The sequence below is a fragment of the Gekko japonicus genome, unplaced genomic scaffold, assembly GCF_001447785.1.
Source record: "Gekko japonicus isolate JY-2015 unplaced genomic scaffold, Gekko_japonicus_V1.1 scaffold24, whole genome shotgun sequence".
In the NCBI taxonomy this organism is placed as follows: Eukaryota; Metazoa; Chordata; class Lepidosauria; order Squamata; family Gekkonidae; genus Gekko; species Gekko japonicus.
Window position 1 is genome coordinate 776,900 of NW_015164665.1, and position 11,915 is coordinate 788,814.

At 42.3% G+C, this 11,915-nt stretch overlaps 1 protein-coding gene and 1 long non-coding RNA gene across 2 annotated transcripts in view; both read right to left on the reverse strand.

The window, feature by feature from the left end:
- SH3D19 (SH3 domain containing 19) overlaps positions 1-1,701 on the reverse strand; it is a 66,438-nt gene extending 64,737 nt beyond the window's left edge. The window contains exon 1 of the mRNA XM_015409046.1: positions 1,518-1,701. The gene's annotated coding sequence lies outside the window, so the exon portion shown is untranslated. The remainder of the gene's footprint in view (positions 1-1,517) is intronic.
- Positions 1,702-1,922: 221 nt separating this feature from the next.
- On the reverse strand, positions 1,923-9,582 carry LOC107108587. The gene is made up of 3 exons (XR_001482444.1): positions 9,533-9,582; positions 5,432-5,474; positions 1,923-2,064 (listed from the first exon to the last, which is right to left on the reverse strand). It is a non-coding gene; the product is annotated as an uncharacterized LOC107108587 (long non-coding RNA).
- Between the last annotated feature and the right edge of the window lie 2,333 nt (positions 9,583-11,915).

The window sequence follows — 11,915 nt, forward strand, 5'->3', positions numbered from 1 at the left end:
CCTCACCTGGAGGTTGGCAACCCTAGCTATGCATCATCACAGGGCCCTCATTACAACTGGTGTCATGTTAAGATCAAAAATTAAGTATTTCCATTTACAGTATGCTCAGAAAAATGAGGTCCCTTAGCAAGCACCGGGCTGTATCCTACCACTCCACTCAGCTATGTGCAGGACTTCCTACAATGGAAAAGACCCTTTCTGCCAGTCTGTGGTTCTACATTTAGCTGAACAGAGAGGTATGGCACAACCTATTACTATGAAATAGCCTCAACCAAAAACATTTCTCTACAGATTTACATATTATTTCAATACTATTTAATAACTTTTTACTCCCACTTCTTTAAATTTCAAGGATTGTGGACCTTGGAGATGATAGGCAAGAAGATGAAGTTTTTTGTTGTGTTTGACATTCCCTCAATGATCCGTCCTTCCTAGCCATCTTTTTATGTTTTGTATGTCTTTTAACTCTGTTTTGTAATTGTTTTAATGATTTAATGATGTGTTTGGGAGGGAGGCTGATTTTAACAGTTTTAAAATGTAATTTTATCATTTTAAAAAAATTGTTACAATAAATACACAATCATATTTTCCCATAATTCTTTTTACAGATGTGGGAAAAATCAAAATTGGGATAATTATATTATCAGGCACTTTCTGCATCGCAGAGTGTCATGGGCAAGCACAACCACGCCAGGCCCCCATCTGAGTTGGCAGCACAGTCAAAGGCGCTGGCATTGCCAGAGCCAGAAGCTGGCCCTTCTGACTCCTTGGGAGTTGACAGCTTGCCGCTGCCATCGCCCGAGCCTGTAAACCCTACACATGGTCCTGCAGCAGCCAATGAGGTACAGGTGCAACCGGGGAGCCCACCTGACTCACCCCCATGGGTGGTTCGGCTGAGAGAGTGACTCTGCAGGGACTTAGCCACCCGCTGCCAAGGCACATGCTGGCAGGGAAGGCGAGCGTTGAGTCCTGAGTACTAGCAGGAGTGGCACCAACGCCAAAGGAGACATGGCTGGAGGCCTACATAGCTCCCACTTGGGATTAGACTCTCCGTGGAAGCAACGACTCACCTCCGTGTGGACCTCACATCCACCTTCGGCTCCTGCTCGCAGACCCCCACTCTTGCTCGGATTTCTGGCTTCCTGACCTCTGCCTCAGATGACCCCTCTTTTGGACTCATGATTCGCCCCTCGCTCTGACTCTCCTGGCAACAACCTTGGACCGGACCTGACTCCTGCCTCTGAGCCAAGCACAGCCCGTGACACAGAGCCAGTTCCAAAAATCAAAGACTGGAACTTGTATGATCTAACCTTGTGCTAGTTTGAACTCACTACACAGTCCAATGCTACACTGTCTGTGAATACTCAACCTGGATAACAATTAAAAAGTTACTGGAGCTGCTGAGCGGCAACCAGGATCACAGAAATCCATGTAAAATGCTTATAAAAATGGAGAACTTTTATGCCAAATATAAATGGTTTTGAAACATCATTCAAGTACAATTAAGAGTTATGTACCTGGAGTGGTTTCACATTCACAAACAGCATGCGGATTACTTTTCTCATTAACTCCTAGCGAATTGCTGATTATCTCCTCTGGAAAGTCAGTCTGTGTCGATGATGTAGCAGTACATTTGGAATTAGCAGTGCCAACAGCATTGTTGTGACTGGTTGTACCGACTTGCACTTGATTGATCTCTTTGATTACCTGTTCATATGAAGGTGGCTGAGAAACAAAAGTGTAGATCTGATTTGGGTGCATCAGAAACACAGGACATTTACAAATGCAACGTGTCTGAAATTATTTTAAAAAATCATCTCGGCAAATCTCTTCTACATCCCAAGTGCTGATGAAAATTAATTTGGATATTCCATTAATATCAAGCGCAAACAGCAGGAAACCTTGTGACTGCTCACCTCAGCCAGAACAAGCTCATTTGTTCTCCAGGAACCTGGGATGGGAGACGGTGGGGAAACCAGCCCTTGCTGAGGGACACGGCCGCCACTCGGAAACCAGGACGACGGCCGAAGCGGCTCAGCAGCAACTATAGTGATTTCAGGGCGTCTGGAGGGGGGGGGGAATAAACAACATGAAGTCCAAGTATTTTGGGAAGTCAGGACACTTGATATTTATTCCTAGTCCTTCAGGAAAGACGTTAAGCCCTTCTAGACCAAACTGTATTTCCACCCACTTTATAAATAAAACTCAATGAACAGGAATATTCACAGCCTTCTGTTTCTGTGCTTTGATATTCTAATGGCTTATATTCTAGCACGCACACCTATAAAAATTAACAGCAGTCTCAGTGGTTCATGCAGCCTCACCCACGCCCTGCAAAGCATGGTAGAATTTTTGCAATAAACACAAAAGTTTGCCCTGAGCTGTCAGTTGGTAGGGCAGCTGGATAATTCAAGGCTTTACACAGAGGGAGTAGGGACTGAGGCATTACTTACAGACACATTTTGCAGTATACACACACATATATCCGGGTGCCCTGCAAAAAATTTTTCTTCCTTTCTAATACATCAGTCATAAGGATGGGTGTTTCATTAGTTCTCACTGAAAGAAGTCTTCAGATGTACACAAAGTATCACAGAAATGGCTCACAGTACTTGTGAATGTTCTTTGAGTTGTATTTTTTAATATATGTGTGACTGTTATATGCTACCACCACTAGCTACTTATACCTTCTCTTCCATTTCAGACATTTGGCAGTGGGGATGCTTTTATGCCCATCAATAAAAGGCAGAAGCTATGGTGTGAGAAGGAAACAAAATCCAACAAAGCTGATGGGCAGTAGGTTCAGGATGGACAAAAAGAAATATCACTTTACACAGAGAGTGATAAAAATCTGGAATTCACTACCAGAGGATGTAGTGATGGCTACAGGAATAAACAGCTTTAAAGGGGGATTAGAAAGAGTAATGGAGGATAAGTCTATCAGTGGCTACTAGCCATGGTGACTCAGGGGAACCTCCTCATTCAGAGGCACTAAGCCTCTGAATTCCATAGCCAGGAGGCAACATCGGGGAACATCAGAGGAACTGGTTGGCCACTGTGAAAGACAAGATGCTGGACTAGATGGACCATTGGTCTGATCCAGCAGGGCTTTTCTTATGTTCTAAGAAAAAAGATGCTTGTTCCCTCACTGACACCTGCTTTTCCCTCCCTCACCTAGTGGTTATGGAACCATCCTGTAGCTGAGTGCCCAAGACTGAAGAGGATACGTGCAGCCAAAATTTAACTGCCCAATAGGGATTGAGCAATAGGCAGTGGCACCAATGGAGGTCCCAGGGTTGTAACATATTTGGACGAATATCTGTCAGAGATGCTTTAGGCTGGTCCTGCATTGGGCAGGGGGTTGGACTAGATGGTCTGTATGGCCCCTTCCAACTCTGTGATTCTATGATTCTATATATCAGTGTTGAATTTGTACACACACATTAAATACAAAGTTCAAAGTGCATTCATAGCACTATTAGCTTTCAAAGTACATCTGTATGAATAATTCAAATATGGAAAAATGTGGAATATAGTTTGTAATTATATGTTAAATAACGCTGCAATTACATTTTGCTTCCCTGCATCGATACTGATAATTTAATCACAAAAAATACACAATATTTGATAAATATCACACCATTTTACTTTTAAAACACCAGTTGACATACTCCCATGTTATGTTCTGCATAAAAATGAACCAGGACATACTCTGGCTCAGGTGCTTCTTCCCCTTGTACACCACTGGGATATTCAACACTTTCTTCATTAGAAATAACCACAATTTGTGAACTGAGCATTGGAACTGAGCACTTAAACCAACTGCAATTTATATCTTGCCTAAAAATCAGACTGCTAAACCTGAATTCAACCATACTTTAGAATACTGGTTTTCAGGCAAGAAACAATCCACTAATTGCTTAAGTACTCAACTTGGACATCACAAAAATTGTGATGAGTTCTAGATCAGGATATATATCAATGTGGTATGTTAAAGGGTGGCGGTGGAAAGAAAGACAGAGTATGTAAGGCTGAGAACTTCCTGGATTTCTTTCTTGTCAAAAATTACAATCATTGTTCAATAGATGATTTCTGTCCATAGAGTGTAACTTCCTTGCTTCCTCCTGCAGCCCCAAATCCTGCTCCCCAAATGATGCTCCTGGGGAACAAAGGACCCCAGGGAACAATATGAGGGGAGAGTCTGACATCTGCTGCAAGAGGGGGTAAATTAGTGAAAACCACTCTCCTAACAAGCCATGGAAATCCACTGAATCCAAGCCATTGTTTGTACATGATGCCTGAATACAGCTAACAACTAAAAAAATTAGGAATTTATAAGCAATGAATAAACAATTCAAAATCCTCAAGTACTATGATTAAAATTAATATAAAGACAAGGCTGCCAACTCCAGGTGGAGAAATTCCTGGAGATTTGGGGGTGGAGCCTGGGGAGAGTGGGGTTTAGGGAGGGGAGGGACCTCAGCATGGTATAATGCCATAAAGCTGACCTTACTAAGCAGCCATTTTCTCCAGGAGAACGGATCTCTGTAGTCTGGAGATCAGTTGTAGTTCCAGGAGATCTCCAGACCCCCACCTGGAGGTTTGCAACTCTAATGATAGGTTCATCAGCAGCTACTAGCTATGGTAATTTAAGAGAACTTCTGAATATCAGTTCTAGGAAACAGCATCATTGGCCTCACTACACTGTTTGTTGGCCCTCCAGGGCAACTGGTTGGCTGCTTTGTGGAACTGATCTGATTTAGCAGAAGTCTTATGTTTTCTGCAAGTGTGGGAGCTTCTTGGAGCTACTGGTAGAAAATGGAAGGCAGGGGACCTTGTCCAGTTTCTGCTCACCCCATGCCTGCCTCTTGGCACCTTCATGGAAAGAGGCATAGGCTTTGATCCATAAGGTGGGAAGAGCTGCTCTGCTGCTAGGGTGGAAGAGCCAGAAACCAACCTTAATGTACACCATTCACCATCTTATAGTTGTAGACCTTCCAGCTTTGCAGAGCCACATCTAAGATTCTCTTAGCTTAGTTTAAAAAGAATTTTTTTAAAAAGAAACACACAAATGTACACCCACACCCACAGGAACAGTCAAGCAAGATATCCACAATCAGATAAATCTCTTCATGTGCCAGGCCCCCCGAATAAGGATCTGAGGTCTCTCCTTAACTTGAAGTTTTCCTGTCTATGATGCAAAGGGAGGGGGGGATTTAAGTCATAGCACAGCCCCTGAGGAATTTCTTCCCAAATCGGTGGGAAAGAAAATGGCTTGATTAATCCAAACACATAACATTGTTATATCAAAAGACCTGAACAAATTTATTAACAAACATTGTGACTCAGATCAGAACCAGGATAAAATGTCTGGCACATCCCTACTAATTACCTAATGAATAAATGAAACAGCAATGATCACAGATCATACCTTCTCTCTCTTTGCTGTTCACCATAGCCAGAAGTACGGGAAGCTAATTTTTAAAAAGAAGAAATAAGCAGTTAATTGGAACAAGCACTAATGCAATATTTCAGTTCTCATATTCTTAACAAATAATTTAAAGTGTCTGATTGTATTTGACACTTGATCATTAGCAAAATAATTCACTCATATGAGTAACGATCATTTAAAACACAGGAAGTTTCTCAAACCTACCTTGGCCTTTGAAAGTGATTTCCCAATAGCTCAGCAAAGCAGTGATTGTAACAACATTAAAATATAGGTGATACTCAAACAACAGATTATTTAAAATATTGGTCTGCATCTAAAGATGCCCTTCCATTGATTTTTTTTTGGGGGGTCCATCTGTGAGTAGAAGGGCACCCTTGGATTTGATCCAACACAGAGAATCCCTAATGCAAAACTCTGGTGCTCTGCATTTCTTGCAAAATCCTTAGACCCTACCCCCTTCAATTCAAAAGAGGAAGAGGAGCAGCTTACACTGCGTGCTCAGAAACAGAGCCATTTCTACCACTGGAATTAATGAGGCAACCCATGAAGTTGGGGGGGGGGTATCATTATGTATTCACAGTTCCTAAAATAAAATAAATAGAAATGCTTACTTTTTAATCCAGCCTAGTATTTTTTTTTTTGGGGGGGAGGAATTATCTGCTTCTTCCTTCCAACAGCTCTGAGGGTCAAAACCCCAGGAGAGCCCAGGAGCAGGCAGGCGGCTGTGAGCCATGCTGTGATTCTGAGCTCAGCCCTAATGCTCCTCAGGCACTACTGCAGATGTTAAATGATGCTGATATTAGGCATTTTATTAAAGCAAAATGAGTCCACTACAGCTTCGGCTCAGTGTATTTTTTATTAGCGTTATTAACAATTTTATTTGAATGTAACCTTTCTAATTTGTCTTCTATAATTAAAAAGAATAAGTAATTAACCAGGAGGAACATTTGCATAGCATATGATTTAGGAAGTCTAATTTTCTTGTGCAAGAAGCAAAGTGCCACAATTATGCCATTGCAGATTCATAGTCGAAGTCAGTAAAAGCACCAGCAGGGGAAGAATGGCTCAAACATACCTCTTCCACGGGGCATATTTGAAGTGCACTATTCATGAGTGCTGAGGGGAAAAAAGAAGGGGTTATGGCAAAGGAAGAGGAAAGGGGGGGGGAAGATGGTGAAAAGGAACAACCCATGCTTCTAGTAAAGGTCACTGGATTTCTGTTGTTACTCGCACAAGAAGAGAATAGTATTTTTTTCTCCACAAGGAATACTCTAGCAACTGTTTAAAATGCCTGTCTTAAAAATGGAACAAATTTTAATGTCGGTTTTGTGTGTTTAGAACAGCAGCTTGATCAGGATTTTAACAACAAAGTTCAATAGCCCACATTCTCCTTGACCCACTTTTGCCAAAGGAATAGTTATCTTAAACCATCTCATGCTACTGTGTTTAAGCAGGAATTCGTTTCTGCTACTCATGCTAATAGGTAGGTTTTTGCAACCCAGTGTATGCACACAAATCATGTTTAAAATTTATCTCCAATGACAGCAAATTCAGCCTGAAGGGCTTGGTTTTGCAGTTATTCTTTTTGATGTCATTTTCTATGATGAGAAAGATAATTAGGGGCTTCAGCAAAGGTTAGAACATTTTAATATCTTAAACTGGATGATGTCAAACACAAATCTACGGAACCTTAATTTCCATGGGAGTAGAATCTGGTCATGCTGGCACATGATTCTGCCACTTCCAATGTCAGGGATAAATTCAAGACTGTTCATAGCAATGTTTTGATTATTCTTGAGATAAAAAACCTAGATATGTTCTCTGACTTCAATGCAGTAAGACAACTAATATGAAAACCTTAATTCTTTAAGATGAGTCAAATTTATGGAGGATAGGTCTATCAATCAGCTACGGCAACTAGGGATGGACCTGAACCATGAACCAAAGCATTTATCTTCATGAGCCATAAAACCCTGCTTTCTGCTCCCTGTGAAAGCAGTGGGAACAGAAAGCATGGGTTTAAATGGCTCTGGGCCATTTAAACCCTTCAGTTCTGCTCCCCACCATTTTGAGGTGGCAAGGAGCAGAACCAGATGATAAAAAAGCTCCATTTAACCCTCTGGTCCTGCTCCCCCCCCCCTCAAAGGAGTGGGGAGCAAGACTGAGGTTTAAATGGCTCGCAGCCATTTAACCCTCTGGTTTTGCTCCCTGCCTCTTTGAAGGGGAAGAAGCAAAACCAGAGGGTTAAAGGGGCAGCCTGTTGAAAAGGACTGCACGAGGGAGCCTGAGACAGCTGGTCCAGCAGGGAGAGGTCTCTCCCCACTGGCTCAGTTGTCTCAGGCTCCCTTTCGCAGCCCTTTCAACAAGCTGCACAAGGGAGCCCAAGGGAGCTGGGCCAATGGGGCAGAGGTCTGTGTCTGCTGGCTCAGCTCTCTTGGCTTCCCTTGCACTGCCTCTTTAAATGGGCTACATGAGGGAGCCCAAGACAGCTGGGACAGCGGGGTCTCTTTCTGCTGGCTCACCTGTACTCCAAGGAGCCCAGAGTATCTTCCATGGTATTTGATTTAAAAATCTATAATCTGTTTAACTAGTCAAGTCAAACTTTTGATGTGGCTCATATCCAAATACCTGTCTATAAGACAGCCAGTGTGGCGTAGCAGTTAACAGTGTTGAAAGGGACTGCACGAGGGAATCCAAGACAACTGAGCTGGCAGAGAGAGAGACCTCTGAACAGCCCTGAAGAGCCAAACTGAACAGCCCAACGTTCAGTAAATGTTTGGGGAACATGTGTTTCACCAAACATCACTTCCCGACCCCCAAACTGGCCCAAGTTCAGCCCAAATTTTGGCTTGTGAGACACTTCATGCCCATCCCTAACAGTAACTAAATGGAATCTCCATGTCTATAGAAAGTACATCTCTGAATACCAGTTGCTAGAAGAGAGGACACAGGGCCTCTGTACACTTATGAAGCACGCAAAATATTGTTAGGAGGAGGGAACACAAATGTCATTTTTAAAAATATTTTGGGGTAAGCAAAAGTAAACGTTCTGGCACCTAAAAAGCCAGAAAAGAAGGTGTCATACAAAATCAAGGAGCAGGTAATTTCAAAGGCAAGGTACCAACACTGAAAAAGCCCTTGTTTGATCCTGCTGAGATTCCCAAGGAGTGGGGCAATTTTTTCTGATCCCTTCCTGCCCTGGGAAAACTCATATTCCCCCTCAAGCTACTCCTGGGGCCCCCCACTCCCCAGGAGCAGCATTTCAGGGTGTGTTGGGGGCCTCCACAAGAGGGGAAGAGTTTGCAATACTCAGCCCACACATACAGAAATGTAGGCAGGATCCAAGTCTTGGTCTCTGGTTTCCATCTGCCACTATTCTGTATGTAAGGGTAGAAGGGCTTAGAAGAAAATATTTATTAAAATATTTCAGTTTTGCCCCTCAACAAATGCTGTTTCTTGAGCTGGCTAATAAAATACCAATACGTAACCATCACCAACAACAACAATTTTAAAAAGCAAAAGCACTGATAGTCTACAGGAGAAAACTACAAAATATTAGGACTCTCAAACATCAGGGGTGGGCACCATAGAATCAAATTAAACAAACCACCACACTCTAACAAAAAGAGTGAGGAAGAAATAGTTCATTTAAAGGGTTGGCGAGAGACTGACCTGGACCAGAAGGTAGTACTGTGAAGGAAACTTTATGTACAAGTAGCCTATTTTAAATATAACTTTCAAAACATTCAGCACAGATTAATGTAAACAAGACAGGGGGGTGTTTTGCGATTGACCCACAAAAGCAACACAAGCTATGTTTTTATATAAACAATATATATAACCCATGATGGCAGATCTTCTGGAATCTGAGATATTTACAGAGTGCAGGTCAGGAAAAAAATATTAGCATTGCAACAGAGAACAGTTTATCAGCAACCAAAAGACTTACAACAGTACAAAGCAAAATATATTTGCAGTCTGCTTAATGAAGCTATAAAATACTTGCCTAATCATTTTCTTTTCTCATAAAGTTAGACACCTGCCCCAAAAGTAGATAAAGCTGTATGAAAGCATACTTACTCCTCTTGATGACTGCTTTAATGGAAGACAGAGGGCCTTGGCTTGAAAAGTAAAAAAAGAAAACATCAGTACCATTGTCCAAGAAGAAAAAAAGACAAAAATAGCTCACAGGATGCAGAGCTGTAAAAAACATAAGATGCTCAAAATCACCTAGTACCGGTGAAATCATTTGTTTTGTTTTAGAGACAGGGGGAATTGCTTTTCCCATTTAAAAAAAACTTACTTGAACTGCTGCTGAGCATCTATCTACATTGTAACAAAAAGAAGCTAAAGTTGCTAAGTTGAAGGACTTACAGTTAACTAGCAATTCTTTTTTAAAGTACAATTATTTGCTTTTCATTGTATGTCAAAGTTCATATTGTGGGTTCTTTCCTTCCCTCTTATCCAATAAAAACTCTATGATACATTGATCTTGAACAATTGATACTAGTTGTTAATCACTTATCACCCAACAGATAAAAGGAGTAAAAAAGTTTTGCAACTGCTAGAGTTCTTTTTTGATCCCTGTCAGAAAGTAGAAAGGTAACTAAGTCATAGGAGTGAACTTGCAAACATGGTAAAATATGAAATATTTTGTGGGTTCCGTTGAAACATTGTTTCAACAGCTGCAATAAAATGTGTGCAATGAAAATATACTACTTATTTACTATGTTGAATCCAGCAGAAGAACCTCCTTGAAGTAACAGCCATGTGCATTGGGAGGTTGCAGTTCTGTGAGTGGAGCTCTACTGATGGCACAGGAAGAAGGAAACAATTTTGTTTCTTCCTCCTCCCCAAAGCAGCCTCCCAACACACATGACTATCACTCCACAGGAGTGCCACGTCTCTCAGAACTGAAAAAGACTGCTGGGAAAGCAGATGACTGCCAGTGCCCTCTGCTAATGGATCCCAGGATCGAACCCATTATTTGATACATATTTTTATCCTGCCCTTCCCTCAAGAAGCTCAGGGAGGAGTATATTTATTTTTCTCTCCTTTCCTCATAAACTAACAGCAATTCTGTAAGTCAGGCTCAAAGACTGACTCACCCAGAGTCACCCAGCGAGCTTCAAGGAAGACTGGAGATCTGACCTGGGTTGCCCGGATTCTAGTCCGACCTTCTAAGCACTACAACACACAGGGTCTCAACTTGCATGTGGCTAACAAAAGACACATGCAGATATGAGTATCACAGACAAAGAGACCATTGCCCATTCACACTTTGCTGAGTATCCTGGGTAACAAATACACCAAATCTGATTCCTTCAGAAATAAATCCTAAAGTTCACTGAACAATTACATGTGCATACAACTGTGATCTCAAATGTTCTAATAAAAATGAAGAACTAACCAAATTCCTTGTGGCCTATTACATCAGCCCAACTGTAAAATCTGATACTTTCTCTTCAACCACTCTTCATAAAACAAAGCACAATATAAATCATATCCCAGTTGCAATATGTAACGCAGCAAGCTTGCAATGGGCCACTTCCTGATGACTCTCCCATCTAACCTTACAACCTTACAAGTGTCAGGAATGCACAATGTAGTTATTTCTCAATTCTGCAGTCCTTTGTTTACTCCTATAATTAGTTTCCACATAGGATACACATACAGACTGCTGAGAACATCAGTCTGCTCTGTACCACTCACTGCTTTAGGAAGATTTCATCTAGCAAACACTGCTTTGAAAGAGGCTGTGAAAGGCTGATTTTAGAGGAACTGAGATAACAGGGGTGGAAACTAGTCAGAGGGTCAAAAATACTGATTTTACTGACCAAAATTCCAAAAAAACTGACCAAAAAAGAACCGGACAACAGCCTGCCATACCTGTGTCGGGCTGGGCACTGGAACACCCTAGACTGATTGTCCTGCATGATTTCAATGTCCATGTGGACGATGTGGCCTCCACTCAGGCAATAGACCTAGTGTCATCCGTGGTGGTGCTGAGACCCTCCCAATATGTAACGACTCACACTCACCGGGCCAGACACAATCTGATCTTCACAGAAGGGGTCACAGTGCACCGGATCACTGCCTTAGCAGTGCCATGGTCAGACCATCATACCCTGAAGGCCCATATGAATGTTTCACCCCAACTCTGCGGATCCAAATGGACCCTATGTGGCTTCAAATGGCCCTGCGGGATCCGATGCCCCCGGCGGCTCATTAGATGAGCTTGTGGAGGATTGGCACAGCTGACTCTCAGCAGCCATTGATGAGTTTGCTCCCCGACATCCTCTGCGCCCTCACTCTAGGCTGGCTCCTTGCTTTACCCAGGAGTTGCGGCTGATGAAGCGAAGGCTAAGATGGCTAGAGTGGCAGTAGCGGTGCACCTGCGACGAAGCTACAACAACATCTTATAGGACGTTTATGAGATCCTATGAAATGGCAATCAAAGCCA